The sequence below is a fragment of the Saimiri boliviensis genome, chromosome 1 (genome assembly GCF_048565385.1).
Source record: "Saimiri boliviensis isolate mSaiBol1 chromosome 1, mSaiBol1.pri, whole genome shotgun sequence".
NCBI lineage: Eukaryota > Metazoa > Chordata > Mammalia > Primates > Cebidae > Saimiri > Saimiri boliviensis.
Window position 1 is genome coordinate 170,786,281 of NC_133449.1, and position 19,486 is coordinate 170,805,766.

Sequence of the window (19,486 nt, forward strand, 5' to 3'; positions counted from 1 at the left end):
GAACCTGGGAAGCAGAAGTTGCAGTGAGCTGAGATCAAGCCACTGTCCTCCAGCCTGGGTGACAGAGGGAAACTCCATCTCAAAAAAAAAAAAAAAAAAAAAAAAAGAGAGAGATAACCCTAGGCATGAACACCTTTATGTGTAAAATATCACCAGCAAAACCCGCCCCGCTTTTCCCAGCCTGTTAGAACAAGTTCCTTGAGAAAAATTCTTAGAAAGGATATTATAAAGTCAAATTATATGAATATTTATCAAGATTTGTGACTTCTCCTGCCAAGTTCATTCCTGTAAAGTGAGTTCCCACTTCTATTTCGAAGACGGTGGATGAGACTGGCTGAGGGATGTGGATTTTGTTCTGCAGTGCTGTCGGTGAGGGCATGAGACAGGGGTTTCAATGCATTCATCCAGCAGCCATCGGGTGGGTGGCTGGGGCAGCGTCAGCGTTAGGTGGCTCTCAGTGGTGACCTAACCGCCTGTGAACCTGACCCCATCCCCATGACGACTAGGGCTCCCATCCATAGGAGAGGGAAGCCCTGTGGTCACATTGTCACATTCCTTTTCTGTCCAGCATAAGCGTTTTCATATTGTCCTTGTCCTCCATGATTCAAATGACAGGGACGCTTCATCTTTAGGGATCACAGGGTAAGACAGTGAATACGTTTGTGAACCCTGGTGTTAAACATGCCTGGATTGGGATTTCAACCCTATTTATTAGCTGTGTGATCCTGGATCTCAGTTTCTCAATCTGAGATGTGGTATGGTACCTACCTCCTAGGATTAAATTAAACAGGAATTTTATACACAACATAGTAAGTGCTGAATGCTTCTTAGGTGTTCTCTCTCTTTTTTTTTTTTTTTTTTCTGAGACGGAGTCTCGCTCTGTGGCCTAGCCTGGAGTGCTGTGGCATTGTCTTGAACTGCAACTTCTGCCTCCCAGGTTCAAGTGATTCTCCTGCCTCAGCATCCTGAGTAGCTGTGATTATAGGCACCTGCCACCATGCCCGGCTAATTTTGTGTTTTTAGTAGAGACGGGGTTTCACATGTTGACCAGGCTGGTCTCAAACTCCTGACCTCATAATCTGCCCGCCTTGGCCTCCCAAAGAGGCAGGATCACAGGCATGAGCCACAGCACCCAGCCTTCTTAGGTGTCCTTATCTATCTCCCTCTATCTAAAAGAAAGCACCTGGTTGAAATAAACTAATTGAACCTCTAAAGCACTTTCCTCCTCTTGAAAATGCAACAAGGGGGGTCTGTATGAAGAAACAATACTGGAAAGCCCACATCTACATTGCTAGGCAATCTTTCCAAAGTATGTACCCACCCTGAAACCATGGGGATGGAGGGAAGGAGATTGGGAGGCTACAGTGGTGCATGACCAATCATCTCGGGATATGGTATTCTCAGTGCTAAGACTGGGACAGTCCCTGGCAAACTAGGAGTGTTGGTCACCCTAGCATGATGAGAGTGGGTGAAGGATCTGGTAAAGTTGTCTAAGGGTGGGAGAACAAGACTCTGGAGCATTCGAGAAGGGTTTGCTTTTCCTTTAATTGCTGTTTGGCAAATCCCCTTGAAGCTCATTTCACCTGCAACTTCTGGGACTGAATTGGCTGCCAGAAATAAGACCCACCTGGGGTGGGGGCAGGGGGATAATTAAGTGCCTCCCAGGAAGCAGGGGCAAGGATACTTCAATATCTTCCAGATTCCTAGGGTGTGAATGATGCGAGCTTGCCTTGGGGTGAAGGCTGCTGGAGTCAGCTCTTTTCCATCCTGGCCAGTTTTTTGCTCCTAAAAGGCTTCTATGGTACTGGGCAAGAGGAAGAGTCAGACAGCTCTCCGTGGACAAGAGTTGGTTCCCGAATCTGTCCCAGGTAACTTCTTGTTCCTCTGGGTCTCTGCGTGTAATATTTCCAGAGACAGAAGCTTCGAGAGGGGAAAGTGACCACACTTAGACTGCAAGCCAGTCCAGAGGGTGGGCAATAGCTGCTACTTCCTTTTCTAGCTCCCTTAAAGCGTTTTTAAATTGGATTAGCGTTTCAACAAACACTTGAAGGTTTGCTTTCCTCGGAGAGGCCCAAAGGGCTGAGGAAGAGCCTTCATCTGTTTACTTTTTCTTTATGTGGAAATCTACTTGGGCTGTTTCTACAGCTAGCTTGCTCCTCTCCCTTGATGCCCCCCACCACCTCCAGGGAAGCCCTCACCCCCTAACTCCCAGGCAGGCCTGAATTCATCCTCAGGGCCCTGGCCCACCATGGCTTTCTGGGTTGGCTTAACCCTCGTGCCCTCCAGGAGCACACGTTGGAGCAGCAGGGCTCAGGCAGCTCTCTCTGACCTGTGCCAGCCTTGAAAGTTTTCCTGGAATGAAGAAGTGAGCTGACAGTGGCCAGCCCTGTACACTTCATCTGCCTCTTGCAGGGAAGCCAACAGAAGCAGTCTCTTTCCTCCTGTGGGTAGAGAAAGCCAGGAAGATGGGGCAAAGCCTTGGGAAAACAGGTGGCTCTCGGCTCCACCGGGGCTCATTGTCCTCGTCCTTCTTAGGAGCCAGGCAGAGTGTGTGTGTGTGTGTGTGTGGTGCAAACAGATAGGTGCATGGATGTATGTACAGAGGAAAAAAGACTGAGGCAGGGCATTGTGGAACTGAAAGGGAAGGAGGGCAGGCAGTAAAGTAGACTTCTATACTTTATCCTGTGTATTAGTGTATTATATATGAACATATTTAAAGTACATACTGAATAATAAGAGAACTGTCCTGATCAGTATGATCACTGTTAATAGAAGCACAGGGTCAAGCCTTGGAAGATTCAGGAATGACTTCCTAGAGGAGGTGGCAGGTAGATAGAAATCACACAGTAAGAGGAGGTAGCTAGATTCATTTTACAGATACTTGTTGAATGTCTGTTGTGTGTCAGATACTATTTTATTATTCATTTGTTAATTTATTTCTTGAGACGGAGTCTCGCTCTGTCACCCAGGCGGAGTGCAGTGGCACAATCTCAGCTCACTGCAACCTCCACCTCCCGGGTTCAAGCAATTCTCTTGCCTCAGTCTCCTGAGTAGTTGAGACTACAGGCTCACAACATGCTCAGCTAATTTTTGTATTTTCAGTAGAGACGGGGTTTCACTGTATTGATCAGGCTAGTCTTGAACTCCTGACCTTGTGATCCACAAGGTCCTGACCTTTTGACCTCCCAAAGTTCTGGGATTACAGGTATGAGCCCCTGCACCCGGCCCTGGATACTATATTAGAAGTGAAGGATCCGCCGGGCGCGGTGGCTCAAGCCTGTAATCCCAGCACTTTGGGAGGCCGAGGCGGGTGGATCACAAGGTCGAGAGATCGAGACCATCCTGGTCAACATGGTGAAACCCTGTCTCTACTAAAAATACAAAAAATTAGCTGGGCATGGTGGCGCGTGCCTGTAATCCCCGCTACTCAGGAGGCTGAGGCAGGAGAATTGCCTGAACCCAGGAGGCAGAGGTTGCGGTGAGCCGAGATCACGCCTCCAGCCTGGGTAACAAGAGCGAAACTCTGTCTCAAAAAAAAAAAAAAAAAAAAAAGAAGTGAAGGATATAGCAGAGAAATAAATACATAAAAATCCTGCCATTGTGGACCTTATAGCCAGTGGAGGGAGAAACATGAACAAAAAGATCATATGATGGCCTGGCATGGTGGCTCATGCCTGTAATCCCAACATTTTGGGAGGCCAAAGCAGGTGGATCATGAGGTCAGGAGATTGAGACCATCCTGGCTAACATGATGAAACCCCATCTCTACTAAAAAATACAGAAAATTAACTGGGTGTGGTGTCACGCGCCTGTAGTCCCAGTTACTCAGGAGGCTGAGGCAGGAGAATCACTTGAACCCAGGATGTAGAGGTTGCAGTGAGCTGAGATTTCACCACTGCACTTCAGCCTGGGCGACAGAGCAAAACTCAGTCTCAAGAAAAAAAAAAATTATATGATGTCAGGTGGTATTAAAGAAAGATTATTCTAGCACTTGTTAAATGATAAAGACTTTATTCAAGACAACTACAATTAGGAGTCAACTTTTGCAATAGGAGAGGAAGGTTGAGTTCATCACTGAATCCAGCAAAGACCTAGCTGGGGATTTATAATCGGAGTGAGGGGGTCAGTGGGTAGAAAATCACTAAGAGAAGATAGCAAGGGTAGGGGGACTCTTGCTAAAGCAACTCAACAGGAGTCTGTGGAAGGCAGGCCAAGGACTTACACATTTAAAGTGGCGGAATGAGGAACTTGACCAGATATTGAGGGTGGGGGAATGACTCAGTTGAACTATTTGCTGAAGGAAGGCCACATGAAGAGGATGCGGAGATCTAAAGTTTGGTCAAGGAGAGAGTCTGTGTTGGTGCTGTGAAGAAAAATGAAGCAGCTCTGGGATAGGCTACAGAGTGACAGGTTGCCCCCTTTTTTGTTTTTGAGATGGGGGTCTTGATCTGTTGCCCAGGCTGGGTTGCAGTGGCTTGATCATAGCTCACTGCAGCCTCAAACTCCTGGGCTCAAGCAGTCCTCCTGCCTCAGCCTCCCTACTAGCAGGGACAACAGGCATCAGTTATTGTGCCTGGCTCAGAGGGGTGTTTTATTTTATTTCATTTTATTTTACTTTAGAGACAGAGTCTCACTCTGTTGCCCAGGCTGGGGAGCAGTGACACAGTCTCGGGTTTAAGCAATTCTCCTGCCTTAGCCTCCCAAGTAGCTGAGATTACAGGTGCCTGCCACCACACCCGACTAATTTTCTGTATTTTTAGTAGAGATGGGGTTTCACCATGTTGGCCAGGCTGGTCTCGAACTCCTGATCTTGTGATCTGGCCTCGGCCTCCCAAAGTGCTGAGATTACAGGCATGAACCATCACGCCTGGCCCTAGGGGTGCTTTTTTTTTTTTTTTTTTTTTTTTTTTTTGAGACGGAGTTTCACTCTTGTTACCCAGGCTGGAGTGCAATGGCGCGGTCTCGGCTCACCACAACCTCCGCCTCCTGGGCTCAGGCAATTCTCCTGCCTCAGCCTCCTGAGTAGCTGGGATTACAGGCACGTGCCTCCATGCCCAGCTAATTTTTTGTATTTTTAGTAGAGACGGGGTTTCACCATGTTGACCGGGATGGTCTCGATCTCTTGACCTCGTGATCCACCCGCCTCGGCCTCCCAAAGTGCTGGGATTACAGGCTTGAGCCACCACGCCTGGCCCTAGGGGTGCTTTTTAAATTTAATTTAATTTTTGAGGTAAAGTCTTCACTTTGCAGCCCCGGGCGGAGCGGAATGATGTGATCTTGGCTCACTGCAACCTCCGTCTCCCAGGTTCAATCAATTTTCCTGCCTTAGCTTCCTGAGTAGCTGGGATTACAGGTGTTCGCCACCACACCTCACTGATTTTTGTACTTTCAGTAGTGACGGGGTTTCACCATGTTGGACTCCTGACCTCTAGTGATCCACCTGCCTCGGCCTCCCGAAGTGCTGGCATTACAGGTGTGAGGCACTGTGTCTGGCACATGGTGCTCTTTAATAGTCAGTGTTGGCAGGGTCTTTAGGGCTGAAATCTGGATCATGTGTCAGAGCCAGATTTTCAAATGACCCCCCAGAGGGTGTGTTCTGGGTAAAGGAAACAGCCTGTCCAAAGGCCCTGAGGGGTGTGTTCAGTGTGTTTGAGCAACAGTGAGGAGGAGGGAGTTTGTAGGGGAAGAGTGATAGGAAATAAGATTGGAAGAGGGTGGGGTGAGGGTAGATCACGCAGGCCTTGTAGGATGTGATAAGAAGGGATGAGAAAGTTGGGAGGAAGGATACTTTGGACCCAGGGTAAGAGAGAGCTTGGGTCATCTGCAGAACCGCAAGAGGTTCTCTGCTGCAGGGGCATGAGAAGGAGTCTGCGCCATGTGCGGCAAGCGGGAAGCGGGGAGCGGGGAGCGGGGCAGGGGGACGTCGGAGAGGAAGGTTAAGAGCCAAGGGGGAGCGGGAGGCATGCAGGCCCTTTTCCATCTTTTCAGTCAGGGTTTCTCAATCATTTTAATGAGAGCCTCAGCCCTTGAGTAAAAATCAAGCAATAAAAGGGAGGAATGCCTCTCTGTTTAACTTGAAGGAGAGCTACAGAAGACGGAAAAGAGGGTTGGTTGAAATAAAGCTGGAGCTGGTCTCGCTTGGCTGGCTGCCCTTTCTATAAATATCGCCCTCCCAGTCCTGGAAATGCAGCAGTTCAGGCCCTTGTGAGCTACTGAGGAACGTCCTTCCTGTTCCAATGCCCAGGACTTGGCTGCCTGTGTGCTTCCGTATGCAAAGTGCCTGGAAGCTGGGGGGAGCGCAGAGCCAGAAGTGGGGAATTCTGAACCCATTCCTTTTACCTCCCGCGGGTGGCCTCACTTCCTCTGGGGGCTCTGGCAGCTCTCTGGCCTGTCTTCAGTTTAGCAATCTGCAAAAGTCATTGGCCAGGCTCAGGAGAACTAATCCTTTGTGCCAGAAGGGTTGGTGTTGTAGCAGGGAGCGAGCCCCTCACTGGTGCCGAGTCCTGTTGCCACTGGGGTTTAGTTGCGAGAGGGAGAGACGGGGTTGAGGGTCTAGTGTAATTCAGCAGCATGTGAGTTAAAAAGCAGATGAGAAGCCACAGAGTAACTAGACATTCTTCTCTTTGCATGCAAGATCCTGCCGCATGTTGGAAGAGGAAGGAATAGTTTTCTTGCTCTTTAGACATGACATCCCGTGAGGGGAAGATTCGGAACAGATGGGCCAGGGGAGTCACACTGTATTTGCTTGTTTCACCACTGCCTCTTCCCTCTCACAACCAGAAATGTCTTTTTCTTCCCTCCTAGGGAAGTTAATGTAAGGGGGACGGGGAAGGAGTCCTGTAGATTAGGAAAGTAAGTTATCAGGGGTTGGGGAAAATAATTCATTAGGTTTCCAGAAAAAAATCCACTTTTTTTGTTGTTGTTGAGAAGGAGTCTTGCTCTGTTGCCGGGCTACTGGAGTGCAGCAGCTTGATCTCGGCTCACTGCAACCTCTGCCTCCCGGGGTCAAGCATTTCCCCTGCCTCAGTCTCCCAAGTAGCTGGAACTACAGGTGTGTACCCCATGCCCAGCTAATTTTTTTGTATTTTAGTAGAGATGAGGTTTCACCATGTTGGCCAGGATGGTCTCCATCTCCTAACCTCGTGATCTCAGCGCCCTGGGAGGCCTGCTTTGGCCTCCCGAAGTGCTGGAATTAGAGGTGTGAGAAGAATCCACTTTTCATTGCAGTCTTCTTCTAGGTCCGAAGATAGGCAACTAACTCAAACTTGTATCTTAGGTTTAATCACTGTTCTGGTGACATTTGCATTAATGAGGGAGAAAAAGAAAGGATCCCCCAGCAGATGGAGAAGACCGCTCTCTGACTAGCGAAAGGTAAGGAATTTTTCTGAAATCTTGGGTGCACAATGTGGAAAAACAAAATTGGTAATGTCTCATGGGATCAGCTCAGGCATCTGCACAGTTTTCACCGTCTGTCAGATTGTCTGTCTGTGAGATTGACTACATCAGAGAAGACCGTAAATGTGGCGATGGAAGTGGGTTGTGATGTACTTGATTGGCTGTAGCAGTGTTCCTGGTAGAGCCACGTTTCAGCATGAATGTGGGTAACTGGCCAGCTGGTATGATGTTAGCCCCCAAATCACAGCCGGTTCTTTCTGCTGTCAAGTGTATAGCCCCTGGGCCCCCTTTCCCTGAACCCGGAAGGGGGTTCTGCTGGTGAAGTCAGATGGCCTTGTTAGCCAGGGCAGGAACTGCCTGCTGCATCTTATCTGTTCCTCAAAGACAACTTGGGTTGAGGTGATGTGAAAAGGGTAGGGCAGGAGGAAAAGGGGACAGATTCTGTGCTTTCCTTCTATCGTTCCTTTTTGGCTGACGGGAGCCTGTGTTGTTGGTGTTTTTCTCTTCCTTCGTAGGAGTGATTTTGAGTTCTGGGGTCTGGCTGAGGAGACACGTGCCAGAGTGTCTAGCCCTTTTGGGTCAGGCTGCCTGACTCTGGCACACGGTTCAGGAAGGATCTACTGGAGAGCTGTTTTACTGAGGCAACAGCTGCAAGCTAACTAGGAAAAGAGAAGAGAAAAGTACTAGGTAGCTGTGTGCTCAGGATCCCGGGTTGAGATATGGAGAGTTATGTCTGGGGAACAAAATCCAACAGGCCGTCCTCATCGCGTGAGATATGTGCCTGGAGTGCAGTGGCATGATCTTGGCTCACTGCAGCCTCTACTTCCTGGGCTCAGGAGATCCTCACACCTCAGCCTCTCAAGTAGCTGGGACTACAGGCACATGGCATGCCCCATACTTGGCTTTTTTTTTTTTTTTTTGAGACGGAGTTTTTTTGCTCTTGTTACTCAGGCTGGAGTGCAATGGCGTGATCTCGGCTCACCGCAACCTCCGCCTCCTGGGTTCAAGCAATTCTCCTGCCTCAGCCTCCTGAGTAGTTGGGATTACAGGCACACGTCACCATGACCAGCTAATTTTTTGTATTTTTAGTGGAGACGGGGTTTCACCATGTTGACCAGGATGGTCTCGATCTGTCGACCTCATGATCCACCCGCCTCGGCCTCCCAAAGTGCTGGGATTACAGGCTTGAGCCACCGCACCCGGCCCTTTTTTTTTTTTTTTTTTTTTTTAAAGACAGAATCTCACTCTATCAACCAGGCTGGAGTACAGTGGCACAATCTTGGCTCACCACCGAGATCAAACGTTTCCTGCCTCAGCCTCCTGAGTACCTGGGACTATAGGCATGCACTATCATGCCTGGCTGATTTAAAAAATATATATATTACATATATATATAATTTTTTTTTTTTTTTTGAGATGAAGTCTCACTCTGTCGCCAGGCTGGTGTGCAGTGGCACACTTTCGGCTCACTGCAACCTCTGACTCTGGTTCAGGCAATTCTCCTGCCTCAGCCTCCCAAGTAGCTGGGATTACAGGCACGCGCCACCACGCCCAGCTAATTTTTGTATTTTTAGTAGAGACGGGATTTCACGATGTTGGCCACGATGGTCTCGAATTCCTGACCTTGTGATCTGCCCACCTTGGCCTCCCAAAGTACTGGAATTACAGGCATGATTTTAAAAATATTATTAGAGATGGGGTTTCACCATGACGGCCAGGCTGGTCTCAAACTCCTGACTCAAGTAATCCGCCTGTCTCGGCCTCCCAAAATGCTGGGATTACGGGTGTGAGCCACTATGCCTGGTGTGTGAGTGTGTGTGAGCCACTATGCCTGGTGTGTGAGAGTGTGTGTGTGTGTGTGTGTGTGTGTATTTTTAGTAGAAACGGGTTTTGCCATGTTGCCCAGGCTGGTCTTGAACTCTTGGGCTCAAGTGATCCACCTGCCTCAGCCTTCCAAAGTGCTAGGATTGTAGGCATGGGCCACTGCATCCAGTCACTTGCTGGCCAAGCTCAGAGGCTCACGCCTGTAATCCCAGCACTTTGGGAGGCTGGTGGATCACCTGAGATTGAGAGTTCGAGACCAGCCTGACCAACTTGGTGAAACCCCATCTCTACTAAAAATACAAAATTAGCCAGGCATGGCGGCACATGCCTGTAATCCCAGCTACTTGGGAGAATCACTTGAACCTGGAAAGCAGAGGTTGCAGTGGGCTGAGATTGCACCATTGCACTCCAGCCTGCGCAACAAGAGTGAAACTCCATCTTAAAAAAAAAAAAAAAAAATCACTTGCTAACTGAGTAATGTGGCTTGTGTACCTAGCTAGGATGAGATCTCCCATCTTGATTCTTTACTCTTCTAACAACTAGACAGTGTAACTGGATACCTTCGGTGAGAGCTCTAGGCTCTCCCTGTCTTCTCTTTTGTTAAAATCACCATAGGTATGTTATCGGCCCATTGGAAAGGATGATGGGAAAACCATAAACAAGTCCTGGGCCCTGCAGTTAGGACTTCAGGGGACGCATCAGTGAATATAATACAGGTCTGTTCCCATGGAACCCAAATACAAATATAAGAACATTTAACTCACAGTGGAATCTCTAGGGTCAGGCAAGGATATAAGCAAGGCAACTGACATAATTTGTTAATTCCACAAATATTAATTGAATCCTCACTATTTGCTAGTCCCCAGGAATACAGTGAAGAATGGACAGACACAGCCCCCATCTTCCTGGACCTATGGTCTGGTGGTGTACACAGACTCATAGACAGGCTCTCGAGATACACTCTGTGAGAGGTGCTGAGATACAGGCCGTAAGAGGAGTTGTGGGCTTTTATGAAGACGAGGGGAAATTGGGAAGACCTGCCCAGAGGAAGTGGTGTTGAAGTTCATCCACAAATAAGCAGAGATGACATTGAGTGTTTATGCTTAGTTAACCTGCTACAGGCCTTTGGTCCTGGTGTAATTTTTTTTTTTTTTTTTTTTTTTTTGGAGACAGAGTTTAGCTCTTGTTGCCCAGGCTGGAGTTCAGTAGTACAATCTTGGCTCACTGCAACCTCCGCCTCCTGGGTTCAAGTGATTTTCCTGCCTTAGCCTCTTGAGTAACTGGATTACAGGCATGCACCACCATGCCTGGCTAATTTTGTATTTTTAGCAGAGACAAGTTCTCCACGTTGGTCAGGCTGGTCTTGAACATCTGACCTCAGGTGATCCACCTGCCTCAGGCTACGAAAGTTCTGGGATTACAGGCATAAGCCACTGTGCCCAGCCCTGGTGTAATTTTTATTTGCACCATCTTTTACTCTGAAAAGTGCCTTGTTTGGATGGTGAGCTCTTTGGTGCCCTAACGAGGTGCCAGGCATTGCTCCAAGAGCCCCATCATGAGAATAGCGCTGGCTCATAGTGAGTGAGCTAAACTGAGCTGTTTGCCAGTCACTTGATTTATGTCATTAAATCCTGAGCTGGGCCCTTATTTATTAGTTAGGGATGCTTTGGGCTGCAAATAAGGGGAATCTTTGTGTACAGCAGCTTTAATCAGAATGGTGTTTATTATTTACTCAATAAGACACCTGGACTGGTGGTCCTAAGGTTGCCAGTGGCTCATGAATGACATCAAGGACTCACTATCTCTTTTTTCTGCTCCAGCATCAAGGCTAGCTATGTAATTTGTGTGGTTCCTTGCTCAAAAAGCAGGAAAAAGTGCCATTGAAGATACTAAAACAAAACTTTTTACTTTCTTTTGTGATCTCTCTTTTGCTTGTCATGGTATTTAAAAAGTCTGCATTTCATGTTATTCTAAGTAAAGAAAAGTTAAAATGTTAAATTATAAGCATGAATTTTACCATTTATCTTTATATTGTACAGTGCTGGGTTTAAATGCAAATATAAAAGTGTTTAATTTGTGTGAAAAATTATGAAAAGTACACAATTATATTCAAATTAGATAATATTCAAATTACTTTTTTAAACAAGCTTTTTCTTATAAAATGTCCACAGTTATCTATTCAAAGTAAAATGCAAGTTAATGTTGATGTTTTAATCAAAATTATTTCAAAGCTGAAAAAATAATATTTTGAAAATTTAATCTTAGTTTTACTTTAATGAGATATTTAATATCTAAAATTCCAGTGCTTAATATCCATTTAATTTCCAAAGTAAATAATTGGCATTGCCCAGGTGCAGTGGCTCACACCTGTGATCCCAGCATTTTGGGAGGCAGGCAGATCGCTTGATCCAGATCAGCCTGGGCAACATGGTAAAACCCTGACTCTAACAAAAATACAAAAATTAGTTGGGCATGGTGGTGTGCACCTGTAGTCCCAGCTACTTGGGAGGCTGAGGTGGGAGGATTACTTGAGTCCAGCAGGTCAAGACTGCAGCGAGCTATAATTGTGCCACTACTGCACTCCAGCCTGAGCGAAAGCACAAGACCATCTCAAAAAGAAATTTGGTATTATTGGTACTATGCATCCTTCAAGTTTTATTTCATAAATGTATTTTCTGTATATGTGATGTGTCTTGCATTTATGATCCATATGTATGCAGTGTGATAGAATTTTGCAAAATATCCCTCTGCCACCATGTGCAACTTGTGCTAATTTAGTAACACTGATTTGTGGGTCTCCTGGAACCATGAATAGGAACAGAAGCAAAAAAAAAAAAAAAAAAAGGAGATTCAATGCTCCTGAATATTCTATTCATACTCCTATTTATTTTGCAAGAATATATTGCGTTTGTGCTGAGAGGAAGGATTTGGCAAACTAATTCGTCTTTTCTCTTCCCTAAATGCTCTACCACTCCACTCCTTCCCACACTCCACTGCAGCATTGGGCTCTGGTGTTGGCAGTGGCATGATCCACAAACCTTCTCATTTAGATGCGGTTACATTTATTTTGAAGAGGCAGGGGAAGAGGTGTGAAGTGGTTCTCTGGGGCCTGACTGGTGCTAGGTGTTACTTGTGACAAGGGATATTGAGGGTTATAGGTCATGCCGTGTGACCCTTGATGACAGGTGCCTGTGTGGTGTTTGACTTTTATGCATGTGTTTGAAGTAGGTGGGACCCTGAAGCACAGGGCCCAGGGCAGGGGCCTCTCTTGTCTGGTTCTAAGGGCAGTACTCTGTTTTCCAGAAACCCTCAGTAGGCTTCCTTTTACATTCCATTGATTGGAGTTAATCAGTGCCAAAAAGAAGTTTGGTTTCTGTAACTTCCTTCTGCCAATCGTGAGTCATTCCCTGGGCTAAGCACATGGTCTCTGGACAAAATCGGGGTTCTGGTTGTGAGAAAGAAGAAACGGCTGGACAACCAACCAGTGATATCTCCACAATTATTATTCCCATTTTTCTGAAGGGGAAATTGAAGCTTAGAATGGTTAAAGTTGTACATCCTGGAAGTGATGGAACTGTGGTTTGGACCAAGGAAGGTTGGCTAAGGAATCTCTGTCTTAACCACTCTACTCACTGCCTCCCAGAGTTTGAGGAAGTAAAGAGGACAGAAAAGAAAGTTCCTGGCAGAGGAAATAGCATGTGTTGAAGCCCGTAGGGAGGCAAAGGGTGGCACGGTCTCACTGTAGATGGAGAGATGCCGAGTGACTCAAGTCTGCTGTGTGCGGGGAGCACTGGGGGATGAGGCTGGAGAGGGCATGCAGCTGGGGCTGCTGGGTGGACGTGGGAGGGAATGGCATGGGCTAGAAGGTTGTTGAAAGATTCTACTAGGGAAGAGATGCAGGTAATCTGAAATAGGAGCGGCAGAAGGAGAGAAATGCAATCAGGAGAGATTTAGAAAGCAGAATTGGGATTTGATGATATGAAGGTGGAGGCGAAGGGAGAATCACCAGAGCTTATGGCTTGGAAATGGGTTACCATTCACTAACAGGAGGCAGTGTTACTGGTGGAGGGTCTTGACTATGAGTTGTTCAGGTTCTTGGCATTTTGAACAATGAATTAGACAACACACACAAGGCAACGAAAGAATGAAAGCACAGATTTGGCTGGGTGCGGTGGCTCAAGCCTGTAATCCCAGCACTTTGGGAGGCCAAAGCGGGTGGCTCACGAAGTAAGGAGTTTGAGACCAGCCTGACCAACATGGTGAACCCCTGTCTCTACGGAAAATACAAGAAAAAAAAAATTAGCTGGGTGTGGTGGCACGCACTTCTAATCCCAGCTACTCAGGAGGCTGAGGCAGGAGAATCACTTGAACCTGGGTGGCAGAGGTTGCGTGAGCTGAGGCCACTGCACTGCAGCCTGGGCAACAGAGCAAGACTCCCTGCCTCCCCCCACCCCAAAAAAGCTTAGATTTATTGAAATGAAAGTACACTCCACAGAATGGGAGTGGGCTCAAGCAAGCCCTGGTTACAGAATTTTCTGGGGTTTAAATACTCTCTAGAGGTTTCCCATTGGTTATTTGGCTACAACCTATGTCAATGAAGACTTGGCAAGTGACCAGTCTGGTTGTAGGAGGTGACTAATCAGAAACGGAAATGAAGTTACAAAGTTACATCCTATGCAAATGAAGATTTGGCTGGGGACCAGTCTGCTTGTTTGCTGGAGGGGACCAATCAGATATACTTTCCATTTTTCATTTGCTATGCAGAAAGGGGGTGGGGTTGAAAAGTGAGTAGCCTCTGATCCTTTTGTTACTTGGGCATAGAGAGGTAAGATTTTCCTTTTGATTCAGTTCTAGGAAGTCAGCCTGAATCTGCCTTAGGTTCCCAGCCTTCAGACCCTATTCTCCTGCCTCAACAGTACCAGGTGAGGACGTAGGGGAGAAGGAGTCCACTTTTTATTTTTCGAGTCTCATTTTGGACATGTCGAGTTCAAGGACATAGAGTGGAGCTGTCTCGTAAACATTAGGGTCTGAAACTCAGGAATGACATCTGACTAGAGGGAGATGTGGGCTCCTTCAATATGTAGATCCCCTGGCTTCTATGGTGGGAGAGAGTGTGTAACACGTGAAAAGAGAGTCCAGGACAGAGCCATGTATAAGGAAAAGAGGCTCACAGAGGAAACCAAGAAGACGTACCTCACATAGAAGAAGCCAGGAGAATTTGGTGACACGAAAGCTGAGGAAAGGGAATTTTAAGCAGGAAAGAAAGATAAGGCCTGAGAAATACCACAAAGGTCATTGACGATGACAGCAAGAGTGTGACAGGCAGATAGCAGAAAGTTTAAGTATTTTGAATGAAGGGAATGTGGCTCCTTCATTCAAAATATTTAAATATGAAGGAAAGGGTATGTGAGGATCCAGGGAAAGCTTTTTTTTTTTTACAAAAATGCAGCAAGGCTGGAGCATGTTTAATTGCTTCTGAGAGGTACGTTGAAGATAGGGAGACAGGGTGGGTAATGGAGAGTACGCGGACTGAAAAAGGTGGGGGAGAGTGTGGGATCCCAGCCGAGCTAGAGAGAGGCCTCCCGTTGGAACAGGCTGGGTAGAGGCCAGGAGAATGGTTGGGACTGGAATATTGAGGAGCTTCCTTTTAGATGGTTTGTTTCCTATGTAGAGTAGCCGCAAGAGAGGGAGTGGTGGATCAGAGGTTTAGGAAAGCTGAATTGGAATTGTCTCCTGTAAGGACAAGAAAGCTGAGTGTGGGGAGCAGGGCTGGCTTCATGAGTGGGCGGCTTGAGCAGCTGCACAGGTCCCTACACTTAGAAGAGCTTCATGCTTTGTATAATGCTCTGCTGTCACTGTCTTGAAATTGTTAATGATTTTCAAACACAGCCCCCACCGCTTTCATATGTTTTGAGTGTGTGTCCCATGCAATATTTGGGACATACTGAAATTAACAGTGATTCACAGCCAGGCACGGTGGCTCACACCTGTACTCCCAGCACTTTGGGAGGCTGAGGCAGGTGGATCCCCTGAAGCCAGGAGTTCGAGAACAGTCTGGCCAACATGGTGAAAGCATTGTCTCCACTAAAAATAAAAAAAATTAGGTGGGCATGGTGGCGGGCACGTGTAATCCCAGCTACTCGGGAGGCTGAGGCAGGAGAGTCGCTTGAACCCAGGAGGCGGATGTTCCAGTGAGCCGAGATTGTGCCATTGCACTCCAGCCTGGGTGACAGAGCCAGACTCAGTCTCAAAAACAAAAACAAAATACCAATTACTCACCATTTATCTGAAATCTGAAATTCCAATTTAACCAGGTATCCTTTTTTGTTTTTCGAGACTGAGTCTTGCTCTTGTTGCCCAGGCTGGAGTGCAGTGGCGAGATCTCGGCTCACTGTAACCTCTACCTCCTGGGTTCCTGTCTCAGTCTTCTGGGTAGCTGGGATTACAGGTGCCCACCACTACACCCAGTTAATTTTTGTATTTTTAGTAGAGACAGGGTTTCATCATGTTAGTCAGGCTGGTCTCGAACTCCTGACCTCAGGTGATCCACCCACCTGGGCCTCCCAGAGTGCTGGGATTACAGGCGTGAGCTCACCATGCCAGCTGGTATCCTGTATCTTTTTTTTTTTTTTTTTTTTTTTTTTTGAGACGTAGTTTCGCTCTTGTTACCCAGGCTGGAGTGCAATGGCGCGATCTCGGCTCACCGCAACCTCCGCCTCCTGGGCTCAGGCAATTCTCCTGCCTCAGTCTCCTGAGTAGCTGGGATTACAGGCACGTGCCACCACGCCCAGCTAATTTTTTGTATTTTTAGTAGAGACGGGGTTTCACCACGTTGACCGGGATGGTCTCGATCTCTCGACCTCGTGATCCACCCGCCTCGGCCTCCCAAAGTGCTGGGATTACAGGCTTGAGCCACCACGCCCGGCCGGTATCCTGTATTTTATCTGGCAACCCTAACTGGGTCCTGCAAATTATGTAGCTGGTGATAATCGGGAAGACAAGAGAATTGCAAAACGGTGTCACAGGCCCCTGGGAGGTTTCCTCTGTGAAGTACCCAAGAGTGGGGAGGTGATGGGTATAGAGACTGGACTTGCTGTGGCTCTAACTTGTGGGCTGTGGAATGGTCTCCAGCAGGGCCAGCCATCTGAATGTCAGTGCAGGACAGGCAGGCGACTTGGAATATCTGGGTTGTCTCCAGAGTCCTCACTTGGATGAGACTGAAAGCCCTTACCTTGATTGGTGAGGCCCTGCCAACCCTCTCACCCTTGTATATGGCAGCCCGATGCTCTGCCAGCTCTTCTGCAAACACCCCTTGTTCCTTCAGTCTCAGGGCCTCTGCTCTGGTGGTTTCCTCTATCTGGAATGTTCTTCCTGTAGGTATCCCCAGGGCTTATCTTGCTCCCCCAGGCCCCTGAGAGCTTTTCCTAATTACTTTATTACAAATAGCACCACCCATCCATCATCCTTCCTGCTCCATTTTTCTTTATCTCACTTTCCTCCTCCTGACATATTATATATGTGTATTTTCTGTCTCTTCCCGTTAAAATGAAAGAACTGTGAGAAGGAGAAGTTGATCTTGCTCACTGCTGTAACTCCTTTGCCTGGACATGCAGGGGAAACTGAGATATTTGTTGAACTGATGTGTAAAATATTAATACATGGGCCAGGCACAGTGGCTCACGCCTGTAATCCCAGCCCTTTGGGAGGCTGAGGTGAGTGGATCATCTGAGGTCAGGCAGGAGTTCAAGACCAGCCTAGGCAACATGGCGAAACCCTGTCTCTACTAAAAATACAAAAATTAGCCGGGTGTGGTGGCGGGCATCTGTAATCCCAGCAACTTGGGAGGCCAAGGCACGAGAATCACCTGAACCCGGGAGGCGGAGGTTGCAGTGAGCCACGATCATGCCACTGTACTCCAGCCTGGGCAACAGAGCGAGACTCCATCTCAAAAAAAAAAAAAGAAAAAAAATAATGATACATGTAGGGTCCCTCATGAATAACTTAGATCAGGCTTTTATAGGTGAATTTCAAATAATCTTATTGTGTATATAGAAATGCAGCTCAGGAATAAAGTGAACAAACTCCTGACACAGGCACCAGCGTAGATGAGTCTCCAATTATTCCCGTAAGCGAAGAAGCTGGAGTCAAAAGGCTACACACTGAATGACTTTCTGATATTCTGGAAAAGGCACACAAAATGAATCAGTGGTCTCCAGGGTCTGCAAGGAGTCTGATGTGATGGAAATGTTCTCTATTTTGACTGTGGTGGTGGTGGTTACACAACTGTATATACTTACTAAAATCTGTAGAACTTTTTTTTTTTTTTTTTTTTTAATCTGTAGAACTCTGCTAAAAAGAGTTAATTTTACTGTATATATATCACACCACAAAAAACTTGACTGGAAATTCCCATTTTTGCAAGGCACGGGGGGCCTGTGCCTGTAGTCTCAGCTACTTGGGAGGCTGAGTTGGGAGGATCTCTTGAGCTCAGGAGTTGGAGAGCGCCCTGGGGAACACAGACCCAGTCTCTTTTAAAGACGGGGTTTCACCATGTTGGTCAGGCTGGTCTTGAACTCCCGACCTCAGGTGATCCGCCCGCCTTGGCCTCCAAAGTGCTTGGATTACAGGCGTGAGCCACTGCGCCCGGTGACCCAGTCTCTTAAAAAAAAGAAAATTAGTTTTAGTTGGGCATGGTGATGTGTGCCTGCGGAACCAGCCACTCGGGAGGATTGCTGGAGCCTAGAGTTGGAGGCTGCAGTGAGCTATGATTGCACCACTGCACTCCAGCCTGGGTAACAGAGTGAAACCCTGCCTGCTAGGGAACAAAACAAAACCCATTATCACCTAGATTTTGATAGTAGTATTTGGGCATTTCTAGTGAAGGTTAGCTAATAGCTCACTTTGCCTAGGTGACAGAGTAACCCAGCCTTATGGTATCACTCATGCTTACCACTGCCAATGAATGCCTGTGCCCCTAATCAGATTTGATATTTTCATTTTTATGTATGTATGTATGTATGTATGTATGTATGTATTTATTTTTTTTTTGAGACGGAGTTTCGCTCTTGTTACCCAGGCTGGAGTGCAATGGCGCGATCTCGGCTCACCGCAACCTCCGCCTCCTGGGTTCAGGCAATTCTCCTGCCTCAGCCTCCCGAGTAGCTGGGATTACAGGCACGTGCCACCATGCCCAGCTAATTTTTTGTATTTTTAGTAGAGACGGGGTTTCACCATGTTGACCAGGATGGTCTCGATCTCTCGACCTCGTGATCCACCCGCCTCGGCCTCCCAAAGTGCTGGGATTACAGGCTTGAGCCACCGCGCCCGGCCGACTGTATTTATTTTTGCGACAGAGTTTTGTTCTTGTTGCCCAGGCTGGAGTGCAATGGCACCATCTCGGCTCACTGCAACTTCTGCCTCCCAGGTTCAAGCAAGTCTCCTGCCTCAGCCTCTTGAGTAGCTGGGACTACAGGCATGCGCCACCACTCCTGGCTAATTTTGTATTTTTAGTAGAGACGGGGGTTTCTCCTTTCTCCATGTTGGTCAGGCTGGTCTTGAACTCCCGACCTCAGGTGATCTGCCGGCCTCAGCCTCTCAAAGTGCTAGGATTACAGGCATGAGTCACCTCACCAGGCACGGATTTGATCTTAAAGCAGGAGAGATTTGTTTAGGTAGAAGTCTGTTGTTGGTTTCCTTTCCATTATTATCCACTCCCTCTGGGAAGAGAATACCTTTTCCTGTGGAGTTGGATGGGGCTGACCTTTGCCCTGTGTCCTTAAGAGTAGGCAGCTGGTCTGAGTCAGTTGAGTCCTTCCTGGTACTTCTCTGCCAGAGCTGTTGGGGAAGATGGTCTATTTCTGCTGGACTTGGTAGGATGTGAGTGTGAGGCTGTTGATTAATATCCTGCTCACTAAGTGGAGAAAGGACAGGCAGAGCTCTGATGTTTGAAGCCTTAGATCCAGCCACTCCCTGGTGACATGAGCTAATGAATTCCTTTTTTTTTTTTTTTTTTTTTCCCCAGTTATGCCAGATTGACTTTAGTTTCTATCACTCACAGCTGAGCAAGCTCTGACCCATACATGTTATGTTGCTCAGGCTGGAATGCAGTGGCTATTCATAGACACGATCAGATCATAGTGCACTGCAGCCTTGAACTCCAGGGCTCAAGCAGTCCTCCTGCCTCAGCTTCTCAAGTAGCTGGGACTATAGGCACACGTCACTGCAACCAGCCCACACAATTTTGATTGAAAAATTAGAACAACTTGAT

General features: G+C 47.3%; 1 long non-coding RNA gene across 1 annotated transcript in view; it reads left to right on the forward strand.

The window, feature by feature from the left end:
• The first annotated feature begins 6,380 nt into the window (after window positions 1–6,380).
• LOC141580296 (uncharacterized) overlaps window positions 6,381–19,486 on the forward strand; it is a 282,711-nt gene continuing 269,605 nt past the window's right edge. The window contains exon 1 of the long non-coding RNA XR_012512485.1: window positions 6,381–7,371. This is a non-coding gene — a long non-coding RNA (uncharacterized LOC141580296). The remainder of the gene's footprint in view (window positions 7,372–19,486) is intronic.